The sequence below is a fragment of the Suricata suricatta genome, chromosome 5 (assembly GCF_006229205.1).
Source record: "Suricata suricatta isolate VVHF042 chromosome 5, meerkat_22Aug2017_6uvM2_HiC, whole genome shotgun sequence".
In the NCBI taxonomy this organism is placed as follows: domain Eukaryota; kingdom Metazoa; phylum Chordata; class Mammalia; order Carnivora; family Herpestidae; genus Suricata; species Suricata suricatta.
The window spans coordinates 54,352,583-54,372,945 of NC_043704.1; the positions used below are offsets into that span (position 1 = coordinate 54,352,583).

Below are 20,363 nucleotides of genomic sequence, written 5' to 3' on the forward strand. Positions count from 1 at the left end.
TCTCTCCCCTCTAGATACCATGAGTTGTCAATGTTACTGAAAGAGACCAGTCACAGCTGCTACCTCAGGAGTGAGCCCCGGTGCTGCCACCAACTGTTTCCTCCCAGGGAATCCGGAGCAGATTAGACAAATCAAGAGCATACAGTGTTGCCAGCACTGTTGCCCAACAAACTCATTGCAAGAAAAGCCAATAATTCAAGGGATAAGGGTTTGGAAAAAAAAGGGGGGAGAAATTTATTTTGGGTGCCAGCATCTGGAGGAAGTGGCAGGCTCAAACCTTAACATCTGACCTCTCTCCCAGCAAGATGGGCACCTAGAATTTTACAGGAGAGGTTCAGTGGGGTCTGGGCAAGAGAGCAGTTATCATAGGTGTCAGTCAATAAGTGTTCAGCCCCTGATCATGGGCAGGGAATGGGATGTGCAGGGCGCAGTCTTCTAGGCATTCCATTGCTATCAGGGCTTTTCTGGTCTGGTGGTTGGAATGTTCCAGTTATTGCAAAACATCTTCATCAATGCCTGAAGAATATGATAAGAAATAACTGTTGAGGTCTATAGTTGAGCAAGAAGCCTTGCTGACATCATTAGCTAAGTCATCTATATATTCAACTTTCCCTCTGGTTAGTTTCTTTACCTTCTTGCTTTAACTGAAAGTTGGCAGTGCACTAGGAACACAACTTTCCCTTGATCTTCCTCTCATACTCTATCTTGGGTTCTTTACATAAATGGGTAATTCTAGGCCTGAGGGGTAAAATACACAAGATGATCCTGGATTATCTTGACAAACATATTACAAGGAGTGTATCAAAGACCACTAGGATCATGTAAAAAAGATGCAGAGCTAACTTAAAGAGGCTTCCAATGATGAAAGAAGGGGAAATTTGGGCATCATTAAGAATAAACCTATTACAGATTAAAGAATAATAAATATGTTCAAATATATGAGTTCATAATTATACTGAAACTAATAATAATTGGCCAACACTACAGGATACTAAAGAATCACCTCATTATTTTGAAAACAGATAAAGGAAAATGATCATACCTTTACATGTGTACTATACCACTGGTGCACCAAATGTTAGATGAGGAAAAATTTCTGTTCATAAAAATGTTCTAAGGGATTTCCAGTCTCAGCCATGCATGATAAAGTAGCTGGTATTAAACTAACCCTTCTGCCAAAAACAACTATACAGGCTGGATAACATACATAAATCAACTGTTTGAAGGCTTTGGCAAAAAACCAGGACAACCAGGACTCCCTCAGTCCCTGAGAGAAGGGGCGCACATATGGTGAGCTCTACATTCATGCTATGGCTTTTTTATGAGGGCATTTTTCAAATTGTGATATAGCTCAAATGGAAAGTGACAGTCTTATTGGACTGAGGGAAAAGAGGTCTAAATTCAGGACTGCCAAAGCGGCTTGGAATTGAGCTTCAAAATCCCAGACAGGAAAGGAATTGAGAGAAGGATCCAAAAATATGTATTCAAATTCCTCTCAACTCATATGAATGCCTCTTGGTGTTAATGTATACGGCACCACTCATACAAATGATGGTCAGTGGGTAAATGAAATTAAACCATTGAAGAATTCTTACATTGGTCAGTAATTAGTAAAGCTCTTCATTTAAGGTAGACCACCATAAGATATGAATGTATATTATAATTACAAGAAAAACACCAAAAGAATAATTTTTTAATGTATAAAAATCTTGTAGAGGGAGAATGGTATAATAAACACCACCAGATAAATAAAAAATAATTCAAGGAGGGAAAAACAAAGAATCAAAGAACAGATGGGAGATGTGGAAAACAAATAGTATGTTGGTAGATGTAAACCCAATGGTTTTAGTCAACTTGGGCTGCTGTGTTTTGTTATAGCAAAGGCTGGATGGCTTATAAACAACATAAATTTACTTTTCACAGGTATGGAGGATGGAAATTCAAGATCAGGGTGCCAGCATGGTTGAGCTCTACTGAGAATCCTCTTCCAGGTCACAGACTGCTGATTTCTGCGTGTGTCCTCATATGGCAGAGAGCAGAGAGGGCAGTGAGCTCCCCTTCCAAGGCTACTAATCCCATTCATAAGGGATCTGCCACTCTGGCCATCTAATCCTAATTACACATTCAATCCATTGCACAAACTATGTCAGCAGCTATACGGGATATAAATGGACTAAAAGACTTCAATTTAAAGACAAAAATGGTGAGAGTAAGTTTAAAAAGAAGGAAAAACTAGATCCACCTAAATGCTGTTTATAAGACACAGTAAATATAAGGCCATGGAAAACTTAAAAACAAAAAAAGAATGAAAACTTAAAAACAAAAAAATATATATACAATGCAAAAGTTAACCAAAAGAAAGCTAGTATAGCTTCATTAATAAAAGTAAAGTAGATTTAAGTATTACTGGAAATAGAGTGATATTTCTAAATGACAAAACAGTCCATTACATTGGAAGATAAAACATTCCTAAATTTGTATCATCCAATCTCTAAAGATAAAAGAGATAAACCCACAATCATTCTTGGAATTGTTACAATAATTAACAGAATAAATAGAGAAAAATCAGTAAGAATATAGAATATTTGAATAACACAGTAAACTACCTTAAACTAACTGACAGAGGTACAGTACTACAGCCAATACCTGCAAAGTACAGTTTTTTTTTACAATACACTTAGACATTTGCCAAAATAGACCAAAGCAAATTTTAACAAATTTCAAAGAACTGAAATCATAAGTACGTTCTCTGACCAAAGTGACAGTAAACCAACGGTTACATAAAGGTAAATAGAAAAATCCTAAATGTTTGGAAATTAAACAATACACTTCTAAATAACCAGTGAGGAAGAGAAAAAATTGCAAGGGAAATAGAAATAATACAAGTTCTTACAAAGTCATTTTTGTAAGTTGATTTGCTTTTGAATTATTCATTTCATAAACAACTTTTGGAAAACTTTAGAGGAAACTTATGGGCTTATTCCATTTCTCCAATCTAAAATAAACTTTTTTCCAACTATAATTCTAGCAATTGCTAAACTCATATTTGTAAAGAGCTGTCAAGGGTCTGATATTTTTATTGTACTTGCTACCTAATAAGCTAACCTACCATAGTTTGTTTTTTTTTAAGTTTGCCTACTTACTTTTAGAGAGAGTGAGAAAGTGGGAGAGAGAGCATGTGCATGCATGAATGAGGGAGAAGCAGAGAGAGCAGGAGAGAGAGAAAATCTCAAGCAGGCTCTGCACTGCCAGTGTAGAACCTGACACAGGGCTCAAACTCATGACTGTGAGGTCATGGCCTGCGCCAAAACCAAGAGTTGAATGGTTAACCAGCTGAGCCACCTAGGTGCCCCAGAGCTTACCATAGTTTTAAGGGTGCTCGCCTGACACCAGGCTCCTGGGCCAGAGCTGAAGGACTTTATTACTCATAGCACTATGGTAATGTTTATAATGGTTCCCTGCTTCCCAAATCCCGTGGAGGTGATATGGATCATCTCAGGTGCACACAACTCACAAGAGTGACCCACTCCCTGGTATGACCAAAACTGAAGGGTTCCTGGTATTCAGGACTTTACGTAATAATCAGAAAAATCTAATGAAACCTAGAAAAGTTGGTCATCTGTGCAGGCCACACAGGATTTTGTATTACAGTTGTGCTTAGGAAACATCACACTTTAAAAGGAGACTGCTGACAAATTTGTCCGACCTTTGCCTTATTAAAGGCATTATCTTTATTATCCTGGACAGCAAACAAATCTGCCTTTTGCCTCAGAGAGAGACACTATCTTTATCTTCCAAAGCTGTTTGCCATACAAACATACTTGACAAGACATTCCAGAACCAGAATCTGTTAATGTATCTGCTCAGAGGACATGCAGAAATGTAAGAGATCTGTGGAGAATTGTCTTCCAATAAAATTCTTACAAAATTACACTACAATTATAATAGAATCATCTCTGTACGAATCTGTAGCTTGGCTATGAAAATTAAAAGTCTCCCATACTGTAATCAAGTTTCCTTTGTTAGGAACCCAATAAAACCCACAACTACATGGTGAATTAATCTTTGACAAAGCAGGAAAGAATATCTAATGGGAGAAAGACAGTCTTGCCAACAAATGGTGTTGAGAAACCTGGACAGCAACTTGCAAAAGAATGAAACTAGACGACTTTCTTGCACAATACACACAAATAAGTTCAAAGTGGATTAAAGACCTAAATGCGAGACAGGAAACCATTAAAATCCTAGAGGAGAACACAGGCATAACATCAACCATAACAACTTCTTTCTAGGTATATCATCTGAGGCAAAGGAATCAAAAGCAAAAACAAATCATTGGGACTTCATCAAAATAAAACATTTGCATAGGTAAGTAAACAATCAACAAAACTAAAAGGCAACCTGCCAAATGGGAGAAGATATTTGTAAATGACATAACAGATAAGGGTTTAATATCCAAAATATATAAAGAACCTAGAAAACTCAATACCCCAAAAATGAATAATCCTATCAACAATAGGCAGAAGATATGAATAGATATATTTCCAAAGAAGACATACAGATAGCTAACAGATACATGAAAAGATGCCCACCATCACTCTTCATCAGAGAAATACAAACTGAAATCGCAATGAGATATCTCACCTCATATATGGCAGAATGCTTAAAATCAGTAACACAGGAAACAAAAATGTTGGCAAGGATGTGGAGAGAGGAGATCCCTCTTGCATTGTTGGTGGGAATGCAAATTGGTACAGCTACTCTGGAGAATAGTATTGAGATTCTTCAGAAAGTTGAAAATAGAACTACCCCACAATCCAGCAATTGCACTACTAGGTATTTACCCAAAGAATACAAAAATACTAATTCAAAGGGATACATGCAACCCTACATTTATGTGTTTATAGCAGCATTATTTACAATAGTCAAACTATGGAAACTGCCCAAGTGTCCATCAACTGATGAATGGATAAGAAAGATGTGATGGATAGATAGATGATAGATAGATAGATAGATAGATAGATAGATAGATAGATAGATAGATAGATAATTTAGACTATTATTCAGCCACAAGAAGAATGAAATCTTGCCATTTGCAAAAATGTGGATAGCACTTATTATGCTAAGTAAAATAAGAGAGACAAGTACTATATGATTTGACTCATATGTGGAATTTAAGAAACAAAACAAACAAAGGGGAAAGGGGGGAGAGGAGAGGGGGAGAGAGAGAGAGAGAGAGAGAGAGAGAGAAATGAGCCAGGAAGCAGACTCTTAACTGTACACAACAAATAGATGGCTACCAAAGGGGAGCTGGGGGAAGGTCGGGGTTGTGGGGGAAGTGGTGTGAAATAGGTGATGAGTATTAAGGAGTGTGTTTGTGATGAGCACCAGGTGGTTTATGGAATTGTTGAATCACTATACTGTACACTTGAAACTGATATTACACTGTATGTTAACTAACTGAAATTAAAATAAAAACTTACGATAAAAAGAACCCAATACAAAACGCTTGCTCACTAATTTTTAATAGGAAGGTTGTGATAAAGACATCTAAGCATCTTGAAAAAGATGACTTATATCTCAAGAATAAGTTGCTATTTTATCTCAGTGGCAAAGAGAAATAATAAGGAAAAACATATATTTACTTCTACTGTTTTCATTATTCAAGGATATACTTACTAAGTAGGTCTCTTGGCATCTACTAAAAGATATCAGGGGCCAGGAAAAAGGCAAAGGAACTTTAGAAGTTGGGAGATGTAAATCAGAAACAAAAAAAAATAAAAAATAAAAACAAAACAAAACAATAGCAAAAACTATGTCCCTTTTGTTGAATGAAGTGCACACCAGGAGACTGAAGTAACTCGGACTTCATGTAAATGTGTGCAATCAATTTCCCAGACTTTATCAGCCTATAAGTTCTAGTGGTTCATATTAGTTGTAACAATTAAAATTTCACTGGCTGTTTCTTCCACCCAGGAGAGTTTCTGGGAATTCCGAGGGGACGTGTTATAAGCTCTCAGCAACTCTTTCTCACAGTGCTTCACCATTTACCCACTGGCATCCACTGTCTACCGCTGGCTGAGACCTGGGCCCTACAAGATACCAAGTCTCATCATATTCTGTCAATGAATTAGTCTTCTGTTGCTAGTAATTTGATAGCAAAATACCATAAATATAGTGACTTAACACAAAGCAATTGTCTCACACTTCTCTAGGTCAGAAGTATCTAGAGATACTTCTGGGTATGGCTTAACTGGATTCTCTCCATAGACTCTCACCAGGCTGAAATAAAGGCATCTCTGGGAAGGGCTTAAAGCTAGAGGCCATAGGAAAGAATCTGCTTCCAAACTCATTCAGGTTTTTGACCAAATATGATCTGAGGTCCCTGTGTCTTTGTTAGCTGTCAATGAGGGACCACTCTTAAACTCCTGAAGGCCCCTTGTACTCCTTGGCACAAGAACCCTTTCATATTCAATCCGGGAACCATGCATCAAATCCCTCCTTGGGCTTTGAATTTCTAACTCCCTTTTCTGCTCCTACCTACAGGAAACTCTCTGCCTGAAAAGGGCTCATCTGATAGGATCAGGCCCGCCTGGATAATCTCCATTTTTAGGGTTAACTAACTTGGAACTTCAATCTGCAAAATCTCTAAAAGATGTACCTAGATTAGGGTTTGAATAAGTAACCATGAGATAAAAATCTCAGTGAGGGTGAAGGGAAAACATCTGTAGAATCCCATCTACCACAGTTAACCCTGTGAAGAAGAGCTCTCGCCTCTGCGTCTGTTTGAGAGAGCATCAAAAAACACTGTTTGTGCATCTACATTTGAATGTTTTTAGAAAATCAGGTCTGTTAGGGTTTAAGTACAGACCTAATGCTCCCAAGGAGGCTTAAACCTGAATCCAGTAGGGTCTTGGCTTCAAGTCAAATGAAAGTGAGTATTTTGGCGCTGTATTCAAAATTACCCATCTTCCCAGACAACTAAAGTTTTGTTACTATGTCATCCTCTCTTAAAACAAATACTCTCTCAGAAATCTTCTCAGTCCATCAGGAAAACAAGTCTTTTGGAGACATGGCCTTACAGTCTACCAGGCTTGTCCAGACATGTCTGAATTCTAGTTGAGTCTACAATCTGTTCTTTTGCTACATGGGGTCTCTGAGCTTCCTGTGGATCAGAACATGGTCAGAACACTGAGCTCCTGCTCTCCGTGGAACAGAGTGGACATGTTTCTTGTTGAGTAGCTAAATGTATGATTTGCAGTTTGAGATAAACAGAGATTTATGCTTCCCTTGTTCGTGTGCTTTCTCAACGGACAAGCCTCAGGGTTTTTGTACTTGGAAAGGGTAAGGGCAAAGTAACAATTAACCAAACAGGTAGAGAAACAATGCTGTTTTTGCAAGAAGGCCTGCAGGCCCAGAATCAAGCAAATTAGGCTTTGTTTTCTGAGTATAGACTAGAGAATAGCAAAATCAGAGCAAGACAGAGTTAGTGTTATGAGAAGGAATGGTTGTGTCCTCTCTCTTCACGGTTTTCCATTCATTTTGCTCTAAACACAGACAGCCCAAATGTCAACTCTGACTGAACTGTAACAGAGGCAAACAGAAATGTAAAGGGGGCAGTTAAAGGCCACCAAAAATCTTTAATTTTTTTGTTTTTAATTTTGCTTCTTAACAGGTGTCAGGTTAAGAACATCCTTGGCAGAAACTAATTCTAAATATGGGAAAGAACACTATAATTCAAGCTATATAATGTGTCTTACTGTATTTTTAAGCCTAAGATTCACATAATTACTTCCAGCATCTGCTTATAATAAAAAAATCATTATGTGTCTTGACTTCTGAAAATATGTGGAAAAATAGCAAAGTGGATTGTCCAACTTGTTAGATGTTTAGGGAATTGTTCATTCTGATAAAATGAACCAACAAAAGCAATGGCGAATTTCATTGCAGAATTTTATTTTGCTTTTATGAGTGTTGAGATTATTTATGTAAGAGAGAATGATGCATATAAAGAAAAATACCTTCCAGATTTATATTATACTCACTGCCAAACTAATGGAAGACTCTGAGCAAGAACTAGGTTTTGTGTTTATGCTCAACCCAGAAAAAAAAAATCTCCTATGAGATTTGGTTTCTAACTCCATGGTCTTAAGTCAGAAAGAAAACAAAATTGATAAATAGCAGAGAGAAAAGGAAAGGCTATTTTCTGTCTGTGTAAATTAAGGAATTAAGTAGACTTTCACAAGGAAGTTTAAATCAAATCTTAATTATTGATAGACAAGTATATATAAATCATTTTGGTATTTATATTTAGTCAAATATTTATAAATATTTATTTTTAGTTAAAAATATAATCAAGTATTTGTAATTCAGGTAAAATTAGAAATAATAATCTAAATCACTTAAATCTTAGCTCCTGTTGACTAGAAAGATTCAAAGGGTGCTATAAAGCATTATTTCTGGGAACAACAAAGAAAACTTTAAGATGTAGTCTATATATTGGAACTTGAAGTGAAACAGACTCATATTCGATGCTTAATTCTACCCCTTTTTGACTGTGTGGCCATAAAGAATTTTCTCAGTTCTTCTGAACCTCAGTTTCTTCATCTGTAAGGTGTAAAATAACACTTTTCTTGTTATACTGCATTTATCTTTCATGTCCTCCCTTCATTCATTTGTTCTAAGATAGTGTGACAGATGTTTACGAGATGTTTTCTAAACTCATTTCTTGTTTCTGGGCCAATAGCGAAACTACATTTCCCAGAAGCCATGCATCTTCGTGGTTCATGTGACCAGTCTCTCCAGTAGAATACAGGTACAAGTGCTGTGTCTCATTCAGTCCAAGAAAGTTTCTTTTTCCCCACAACTCATGTGCTTTAATCAGTTTCTGTGCTTTCTAGTATCATATCACAAGTACTTTTCCAAAAAAGGAATTTGTTCAATGTAATTTTTTAAAATTTAAAATTGCCTCTATTGTTCTTAAAGTTGTATTTTATAACTAATTAAATTCAAATTGTTAAAATTTTCACTGAAAAACAAAAAAAGAAAAGAGAACAAATCCTAAGCCAAATGAAACACAAGGACAGCAGTGTAAACCAGGACTGTTCTGTGCAAACCAGAAAAATATGTACAACCTAACTAGACAACCAGGGAGAGAAGATAGAGAGATAGATATTGATTTCCTACACACGTCAACCCTCCTGAGAACTGAGAATGTGGAAACATCAGCAGCAAAAAGCAAGAGGCATCAATTATGAGAAAACAAATGATAATTTCACATCAAACAAACCACTGTTGACATTGGATATGTGTTGTCTTCCAATCATGATGTTATCTCTGTTTTATTTCTTAAAAAATTGGTAAATTTCCTATTTCCAGCATTTTGCAGCCAACCATCCCCTGAGAAAAGCACAGCTGCTAAATAAGATTCCAAATAGACAAGGGAAAAAAACATATACCTGAGAAATACATTTACACCCACCCACAAAATAACGAAAGATGGGTTTTAGAGGGGCTAGTGTTCTAACACCAAATTCACTCCTCTTAAATGGAAGCTTTCCCCAGAGCAATTACAAGGCCACACTGGGAAACCATTGCAAGTTAAAGAAAGAAGAAATTTAATGACAATTGCTACTTTCCTACAGAGACAAAATGCCAAATAGAAAGCAGCCTTCTTCCAGTTTAGGTGGAAGATTCCCTCCCTCAGTCCCATCCTCAGTTCCTCCGTAAGTTAGCAGTACAAGGTCACAAACGCTCTCAAGAAGATCCACATCAACACAGCCTACACGGTTACTCAGCTTCATAGAACCATGTCACGGAGAAAAGAAGTTCTAACTATTCACTGAAGTTATCTCTGAAACTAGAATTTCTGTTTTCTCAATATGCTCTCCTAGCAGGTATTATTTTTCTCAAGAACCACAAGAGGGAGTATTCTTACTTCTTTGTCAGTCCATCTGACGCCAGATAGATTTGTATTATTATCCTTATGCTTGTCTAAAAATGATAAGATGTATTATTAAACACTAGGCAATCTTCTTATTCATCCAAAATTCAAGTGATTATCTGCTTGTCTCTCACTGATTCATATTTATTATATCCAGGATATTTTCTTAGTTACTCATGATAAAAGAGAAAACAGACAATATTTCATGCTGGTTCTTCTCTCATGTTTATTATCTTGAAATTATGAAGGAAGATTTCCCTCTCAAGTGTGTTCAGTGAGTACAAGACAGCAATGGCAACTGTCCCTCACCAGGAGGAAAGCTCTCTAAAAATAATGACACCACTGCTTTGAGTTGACTTCTTGCCTGGTCCCTAAAAGGCTGAAAGCAAATCACAAACACGGTTCTGTCAATTATCATCATATGCCTGCATATAAGATAAAGAGGTGGTAACTAATAGTTTCTTCAATAGCCAACAAGTACAGAGAATCATGAAACTACTGCCTTATGGGGGAAACCTCTTTGTATTAGCCAAGGTAATTAATGCCAACTGCTAAAACAAGCTACCTATAATATCCCCGGATTCACACACACACACACACACACACACACACACACACAGAGTTTCTCTCCCACGCAAGTCACTGTCTGATGAGAGATGAGTGACTAGCCTGGGCTGGCTGTCTTCCAAATGATGACTCAAGAATGCAGGTTTCTCCCATTGTGTGATTCCATCATCTTCCCACTGTACTGTCCTTGACTGACAAGCAAAGGGTGGAATAATTTTAGAGGGGAGAGCTAGAAGTGCTATACTTCACTTCTGTCCCCTAGCCTTTCCCTCGAACTCAGAACCAATCTAATTTCAAGAGAGCCTAGAGACTAAGGCTTCCTGTGAGCCTGGAAAGAGGATATAGAATTACTGAGCTTCTAGATCAAAAGCTTTTAACATGGAGCTCATGGGCTGTCAAAAGGTCTATGAGCTTGGATGCAAAATAAATTTTGTCTTAACCTCTCGTTGAAATTGAGCACACCCTTCAATTATAAACATAGGTGTAGTAGATGCTTGTGGTGTTCAAAGCCACATCCCAATTAGTCCATGGGATTTCAGCACAGGTGACATAAACACTTTCACGTATATTGTCAGCATCTCTCCTCAAGCATGACATCTCTTTGTTTTTCTACCTCAGGAATTTCTCTGAAGTCTTAGAAGGTCACTGAGTAGATGCACATAGATGCTCAGTAAATACAAAAGTGCAGAAATGTTTATAACCATGGGAACAACCCATGTAAACAGACTGGACTACAGTCCCTTAGCAAGACAATTCTGACTCATATTCTATAAGGTTCTTCAAGGTTCACAAATGGGATCGAGTCCCAGCAATTCTCAGCAACAACTTGCTCATTAATACGGCATTTGTTGTTTTCTCACTCGTGTCTCATTCCCCCCTCTCTCTCACTTCTGTTTCCTGGGATTCTCTTCCAAATTGACTACCTGCACAGTCATTATCTCAAGCTCTGCATTCATGAAAACCTGATTTAAGAATTGGACTGGGAAGTAGCTCCAGGAAACAGCCCTGCAGCATAGGATTTTGAAAGTGAATTACCAGCAATCAGAGAGCAGCCAGAGCAGGAGGGAGATTAACTCCTAAGGTGCTGTGGCATCACAATGACTAAGGCTCTCATATATGGTATATTGAAATGAGGTACAGTTAAAAGGTAACATGTTAGCATATAAAGTATCACTAGAACTTGAATGGTATGGGGGCAGAAGTGACTGAAAAGAATGAAAAGCACTGGTTGGATGGATTTTCTTAACTGCCTTACAAACCTTGTAAAAAATGCTGTTTTCTATCAGAGGACTTTTCAAGGTATTCATCTTTCATGAATACCCTATTTGAGATTTCAAAGCAATTCCTATATGTTTTAGGTTTTTTAATAATAGCAGCTTCCTCAGCATCACTTCCAGGCACCAAATACTAAAATCTATTCCATTTAACTATTGCTAGGTAACAAACAACCCAAAATATACAAGCTAATAACAACATATATTTTGCTTAAACATCAACAATTCAGGCAAGATTCAGGACAGTTTATCGGCGCTCCACTCAGCTTTGGCTGGGGTGGCTTGAAGACTGGGACTGGAATCATCTGACGTCTTGCGCACTCAATGTCTGCTGGAGATACCCTGGACCTCTGAATGTGGATGTCAGTTACAACACCTGCATATGCTCTCTACATGTGACCGCACAATGTGCTGGCAGATTTCCAAAGGTGAGGTCTTTGTTGGTTTGTTTTTGTTTTGTTTGTTTGTTTTAAAAAGAGCCATGTGGAAACTGTATTGCCTCTTCTACATGACTTTGGTAGTGACACACGATCACTTTTCAACGTATTCTGTTTGTTAACTGTAAGTCACTAAAATAACACTGAACGCTGTTCAAGGTGAAGGCTGTTAAAGTGAATCTGTGGATGGAAAGAGTGTTAAAAAGTGGACATGTTTAAAAACCACAAATACTTTACATGAAACTAACTTCTTTTTTTTTTTTAATTTATTTTATTTTACTTATTTTTAACTTAATTTTTAATTTATTTTTATTTATTTTTATTTGTTTAATTTTATTTATTTTTAATTTTATTTTTAATTTCTTTTTTATTTATTTATTTTGAAGCAGTCTCCAGGCTCTGAGCTAGCTGTCAGCACAGAGCCAGATGCAGGGCTCAAACCCACAAACCGTGAGATCATGACCTAAGCCAAAGTCAGACACTCAGCCGACTGAGCCACCCAGGTGCCCCTACATGAAACTAACTTCTAATGTCTCTCATTGATTTAACTGTATAGCGGCTTATATTAACACAACAATTAATAATAATACTTTCTTGAACACATAAAGTATGAAGCAAATATAAGACACGGAATTTTCCAAAAACCTTTTCAAACAGCGTGATGTTCTTAGAACTTTACATATCTAATTAAAAACTCCCTGACTAGGCTCAATAGCAGAATAGAGATGACAGGAAAAAGGATGTGTGGGACAACACCAAAATGTCTAATATTTGTGTAACTGGAGTTCCAGAAGGAAAGGAAAAAAGGGTGGTGCAGAAAAAAATCTGAAGAATTAATAGCTGAAATATCCTACTTTTGGTAAAAATCAGAAATTTACAGATTTTAAAAGTTCAGGAAACCCAAACAGGATAAATACAAGGAAGTTTGTGCCAAGACATATTATAATCAAACATTTGAAAATTAAAGATAAAGAAAAAAATATTAACTATACAGGAACAATAATTCAAATGTTGTTTTTTATCTGATATCATGGAAGCCAGAAGAAAATGGCTCAATATTTTCAAGTGTAAAATTTTCTTCAGGAATAAAGATAAAATAAATAATTTTTCAAATTAAGGAAATTTACTTCCAGATAACTTACTTTAAAACAATTGTTAGAGAATGTTTTTCAGATCAAAGGGAAATGACATCAAAATAAAACTGATAATATGAGGATTGAAGGGAAAGCCACAGAAATCATAAGAGATTTAGGTAAATACTACTTCTCTTGAGCTCTTTAAAATACACTGATAGATTAAAACAAAAATTATTACACTGATCATTTTTCAGTGTCCATCGATGTTACATGAGACAGCTACAACATAAATGAGAGAGAATAAAAGCAACTTGATGGTCACTTTCTACATTCTAACTGAAGAGGTAAAATACTGATTTCAAAATAACTGTGAAAACGTTAAGTATGTATAGTATAACTCTTCAGCACCAATAAACCACGGAAGGAGAGAAAAAGAGAGAAAGATAGTCAAACACAATAGGTAAATGAAAATGGAACACTAAAAGAATTTATATAATCCAAAGGAAGGCAATAAAGAGGAAACAGAAAATCAGAAAAATAAGAGAGGAAAACCAGAAAATGAATATTAAAATGACAAATTTCAAGCCAAATAGAGTAATAATTACATGAAATATAGTCTAAATAAAGACATTAATTGTCAAAAAGGATTTAAAAAGAAAAGCCAGGTAAGTTAAAGAAAAAAATGATTGAAAATCTATATCGTGCAAACACTGAACAAAAGAAAACTAAAATGACAAACAAGGATTACATACTAATAAAAGGGCCAATCCAGGAAGAAGACAAAACAACCTTAAATGAACAATAAAGCTTAAAATTTTGAGTATAAAACTGACAAAGTAGAAAAGGAAATAAACCCATAATTATACTGGACAACCTCAAATTCTCTCAGTAGAATAGATAAATAAGAGACCAAAAATCAGAAAGGATATAGAAAAACTGCACAACACCATCAACTAAGTAGATTTAATTCACATTTTACAGCACCCAATAATAGCATAGTACACATTCTTTTCAAGGACACATGGAGCAATCACCAATACAAACTAGATCCTGGGTTATAAAACAAAACACATTTCTAAAAATTGAATTAATACACAATATGTTCTCCATAATACAACTGAACTAGAAATCGATAACAAAGATAATAATAAAATTTCCAAACACTTGGAAATCAAATAAAATACTCAGAAATAATTCCCATATCAGAAAAAGAAAAGAAAAGAAAATCTCAAGGTGGTTAAAAAATATACTATACTGAAAAAAAATTAAAATCCAAAATATTAAAACTTAGAATATGACTCTAAAGCCATCCATTGAGAGAAATTTGTAGCATTAAATACTTAGGTTAAAAAAAATGAAAAGTCTCAAATCACTAAACTTTTCCATTAAGAAACTAGAAAAAATAAAATCTAAACCTAAAAGCATAAGGAAATAAAATTAAGAGTAAAAACTGAAAATAGGAAAACAATAGAGATGGATAAATTGGTTTTTATTGATCTTTATAAAGATCAATAAAAATTGACAACGCTCTAACAAAACTTGGGATGCCTGGGTGGCTCAGTCGGTTGAGCAACCAACTTCAGTTCAGGTCATGACCACACAATTTGGGGGTTCAAACCCCTTGTTGGACTCTGTGCTGACTGCTTGAAGCCTGGAGTCCACCTTGGTTTCTGTGTCTCCCATTCTTTCTCTCTGACCCTCCCCCGTTTGCACTCTGTCTCTCTCTCAAAAATAAATAAATATTATTTTTTTAAAAAAAGCTCTGGCAAAACTTAAAAAAAAAAACAAGATACAAATTACTACAGAACTGAAACAGGGGGTATATATCATTATAGACTCCACATATTAAAAGGAAAACAAAAGAATACCATAAATAATTACATAAATCCAATAATGTATATGTAATAGACAAATACCTCAGAAACCATAAATGATCAATACTCACTCAAAATGAAATAGATATTCTGAGTAGAATTATAACTATAAAGAAATAAAAATTTTTAAATTGAAAAACTTTCCAAAAACATCTCTTGACTCAGATGGTCTGCTGGTATATTTAAAGAATAATATAAGTTCTGTAGTCTCTCCATAAAAATAAGAGAGCAGGGAACACTTCTCATATCTGTTTGTGAAGCCAGATTTCCTATGATATCAAAGCTCAGACAAAGAAGACAAGAAAATAAAATAAAATTGCAGACCAGTATTACTCTTGAACATTGCCCAAAAATCATCTACAAAATATCAGCAAACAGTATGCAGGAATACATATAAAGAATAATGACCCCTGAATATTGTGACCAATCAATATATCTACCATCAACCATCTAGAGAAGGGAAATTAATAGATCACCAAAAGATATTCCTTAAAAAATTAACATTTCTTCATAATTAAAAAAATACTCATCAAACTAGGAATAGAAGTTAACTCAGTGAACTTGTTAAAAAAGTATCTACCAAAATAAATAAATACATAAAGTCTCTCACTAACATCATACTTGCTTATGAAAAGCTGATGCTTTCCATCCTAAATCAGGAGCAAAACAAAAATATCCACTTTCACCACTCTTACTCAACATTGAAAATATTGGAAAAGAAAAAATAAAAGATCCTTATTTGTAAGAGACAAAATTGTCTAGGTAGAAAATACAAAGTAATCTACAACAACAGTAAAAAGAAAACAAAAAAACCCCGCAAAAAACTAATAAATGAGTTATGGAAAGTATCAGGATTTATAATCGCAAAAATCTTATTTCTATATGCTAACAATAAACTATTGAAAACTAAAAATAATTTTTAAAAACATAATAGCTCTAAGATAATGCAATGCTTAAGGATAAATCAAACATAGTATTTGAAAAACCCCTATGTTGAAAATCACACAATACTGATGAAAGAAGTCAAAGCAGCCCAAAATAAACAGAGAGACATAGTGTGCTTATGGATTAAAAATTTAACATAATAAAGATGTTGGTTCTCCCACCTAACATTGACCTATAGATTTAATGTAACTCCAATTAAAATCCAACAAAATTTTGAAACCATAGAATAAAACTGGAGATAACTTAAGAATGACCATAAACTATAATAATCAAGGCAGTGTGTTATTGATGAAAAGATATACATAAATATCAGTGGAATAAAATAATCCAGAGACAGACAAACACAAATATGGCCAATTGATTTTTTTTTTTTACCAAAAACAAACCCTCACATCTTATATAAAAATTAACTCAAAATGAACCCCAGATCTAAATGTAAAATATAAAACTATAAAGTTTTCAAAGAAAACATAGGAGAAAATTTTCTTGACATGAAGTTAGGTATTCTTAGACATGCTACCAAAGGTGCATTTCATAAAAGAAAAAAGTTGATAAATGGACTTATTTAAAACCTTTATTTTGTGAAATACTGTTAAGAGAAAGAACGACCAGTCACAAACTGGTAGAGAATATTGGTTTACAAGTCACATATCTAAAGAAGAATTTATATCCAAAATAGACAACGAATATAGGGTGCTTGGGTATCTCAGCTGGTTAAGCCTGGACTCTCGATTTTGGCTCAAGTCACGATCGCACAGTTTCGTGAGTTTGAGAACTTGTGGGGCTCTGTGCTGACAGCATGGAGCCTTCTTGGGGTTCTCTCTCCCTCTCCCTCTGCCCCTCTCCCACTTATGTTGGCTCTCTCAAAATAAATAAACTATATATATATTCAAAGAACTCTCAAAAAATTGCCAATAAGAAAGCACCACAAAGGCTAATTAAAAAAAACAGATAATACCACGTGTTGGTGAGGATGTAGAGCAGCTGAAACTCTGACCCATTCCTGGAATGCAAAACTGTACAGCCACTCTGTTAAACAGCCTGAGAGTATGTCACAAAGTTAAACACGTCTTTCCACGTGTCCTAAAGTTCCGCTTCCAGACCTTTACCCTAGAGAAGTGAAAGCATATATTCATATGACGTATGTTCACACAGAAGCTCTATTCAAAATTGCCCCAAACTGGAACTCACCTAAATGTCCTTCATTTAGTGAATAGAAAAACAAAAGGATAGATCCATACAGAGGAATACTATTCAGCAGTAATAGGAACAAACTATTGCCACACACAAAAACCTAGATGAATCACAAATGCATTGTGATAGATGAAGATGCCAGTCTTAAAACGTTATGTTGTATGATTCCATTTATCTGACTTTCTAGAAAAGAAATAGTTATAGTGATGGGCAATAGATCGGTGGCTGTAACAGGTTAGAGGACAGTGGAGAGTGTGACTTTGAAGGCACAGCTAGAGGGAGTTTTTTGGGAGCATGGAACTGTTCTGCGTCCCAACTCTGATGATAGTTATGAGAATGCATACATATGTTAATATTCATAGAACTCTATGCCCAAACTAGATGCCAAGTTTTATTGTATGTTAATTTTAAAAATTAAAAATAATTTTTAAAAATCATTATAATTGTAATTCTAAATAATTTTGAAAAATCTAAACAGTTAAGCATCCAACTCTCGATTTTGGCTCAGGTCATGATCTCACAGGTTCATGAGTTCAAGCCCCCTACCCTCATATCAGGGCAGATATGCTTGGGATTCTCTCTCTCTCCCTCTCTCTCTGCCCCTCCCTGCACATGTGCACATATGCAATTGCTCTCTCTCTCTCTCTCTCAAAAATAAATAAATAAACATTTTTTAAAAATATGAATGCTGAGGAGAAAAATAGTTATCATTTTCAGCTCTCTATGTGCTGGAAACTTGCTAGCTAAAAGGTTTATATATACATTAACTTCTTAATCTTTACCATAGCCCTGTTAATTAAGTATCCTTTTCTACCAATGAGGAAATTGAAACATAAAGAGATAACTTGCCCATCATCACACAAACAATAAGTGGCCAAGTCAGGATTTAAACTCATCTTTCTCCATCTAGGTCCATACACAATTATCGCCTTGGTCATTAGACAGAAAACCAATTTTGGAAGAAGACTGATGGTAGGATATTTCTTTTCAATGGTTAAGATGGGTATAAACTAATATTTATTACTGGCATCAAGACTGAAAAGTATTTTAGAAGTCTTTTACTTCTCAAGATACTCAAGAACTGTAAAACTAAAATTTTCTTTTATCTAGAATGCAAAAAGCTAAGAAACTCAAATAACTGAAGTTTTAAAGTTTTTTTTAACTACAATTTACTTTTACGTGAAAAATATAAATGACAAGTAAACAAGCTGATATCAGTAATTTTTGAAGCGATTTTAAAAATAAACTACAGGGTCAGCCTATTTTCAGCCCAATTTCTTAGACTGACTGTCTTCTTTGAAGTGCAGAATGAAAATCAATAAGTATTTGACCACCTACTATTTATGTTCATTATGATAACTGTGTTACTTCAGGATCCTGAAGTGCCTTCTGAATCATTAAACAAGTTTAAAATTTGTCCAGATGGAATTATGGCTGTTTATTTAATCACTTCCCCCACCCTAAACTTGAAAACCTATTGGTATGTAGCAGTTAGCCATATTATTAAATTAACTATAAAATCCCATTCCCTCAATCATTTCAATGACCAGGAGTTCAGAGTGTTTATCTTAAAAGCAAAAGGAAAAACAATTCTTCATTTTTGTTAAATATTCTTCCTGGTTACTGATTTTGAGCTCCATGATCAAGACACACTGGAAGCTTTTAATTTCTTTATTCTTCCTTATCACCCTAGGGTTAGAGTTCATGTTAAATTACTTTTTAAATAATTTAAATTGATGTGGAGAAAAATGCACTCTCAGCTTCTTTTCTTTGTATCCATCATAAAATGTTTCTGCTTTGGTATGCTGGGAAATTCTGCCAATTTAACTTAATTCCTTAAAATTATCAGTATTATGCCAACTATTGTATTAGATTTTGAGAATCAAAAAGTAAGTCAAGCAGGAGGCTTACTCTCAAGTTACTCAATATCAAATAGGAAAGACAAGTATTGAAACAAATGACTACAAAATTAGACTTATATCTTAGAGTTTAGAGAGATACAAAGGAAGAAGCAACTTTGACTGGCTGGGTAAATGCAGGCAGCATACAACTACCAAATGGATCTTAGTCCCGCTGTACCTCCATTACTCTCCTCTCTTCTCCAGGATCCAACACACGAGCACCATACAGAAAACCCATGAGGTCTTTAGGAAAGTTCTAAGAAAGATACGTATTTATCTAGAGATCAGAAAACTTTTTTTTTCCAGGAAGTAATTATTTTATACTCTGCACATGATCTGATTGAAAGCAGCTGTAGACAATATGTAAACAAATAAGCGTGGCTATGTCCCAACAAATATTTACAAAAATAGGAAAAGGCTATATTGGGTATGCAGGCCATCATTTGCCAACTACTGCATTAATCAAACCAACACAACTTTATGTGTGAGCTTCAAAATATAAATTACTTGTTCTTTCATTAATGAAACAATAAAGGATTCATGTCTGTGAAAATTTTGACTTCTTACCAATAAAGTTGATAAACACTCAATTCGTCTCTTGCCGATACCTGAAATGCAAGACCCTTCTCCTAACAAAACCTCCTAAGAACTTTGTTCTTGACCTAGCAAATTGTTTTTCACTACCTAAATTTATGGCTTATATTAGGAAGCATTGAAATTAAAGAGGAAGAGTTTCATTAATCATGTTCTTCCTCTTTCTCTCAGACTTCTGTTTTGAAGAATGTAAGGTTTTAAACAGATGGAAATGTGTGTGACCTGCGTGTGGAAGTGCTTTGTGTTCCATTGTGGCTCATCAGGTCTTTATTCCTTAGCAACTAACACTTTTATAGCACAGCCCTGCAGAGAGCTTTTCAGCAAGCCTTAATGGAGCCAAGTCCACTCCGTGGGTAAATGCTTTGAGTTTGACCCTTGATTTGAGGGAAACAAGAGCTACCTGTTTACACATAATCCCAAACTTCTTTCCTCACGGTCTCTGAAGAAGAATAACAATCAGAACTGACACTGCCTAACTACTTGACAAAAGACAGGGAAATGTAAATGCCATGACCAGATTACCCTAATTTGTGGCTAAATCTGGGATGTCGGTTTTGA

At 35.3% G+C, this 20,363-nt stretch overlaps 1 long non-coding RNA gene across 1 annotated transcript; it reads right to left on the reverse strand.

Moving 5' to 3' along the window:
- Positions 1-209: 209 nt before the first annotated feature.
- Positions 210-17,154, reverse strand: LOC115291696. Its single transcript, XR_003908628.1, has 2 exons — positions 17,075-17,154; positions 210-516 (listed from the first exon to the last, which is right to left on the reverse strand). It is a non-coding gene; the product is annotated as an uncharacterized LOC115291696 (long non-coding RNA).
- Between the last annotated feature and the right edge of the window lie 3,209 nt (positions 17,155-20,363).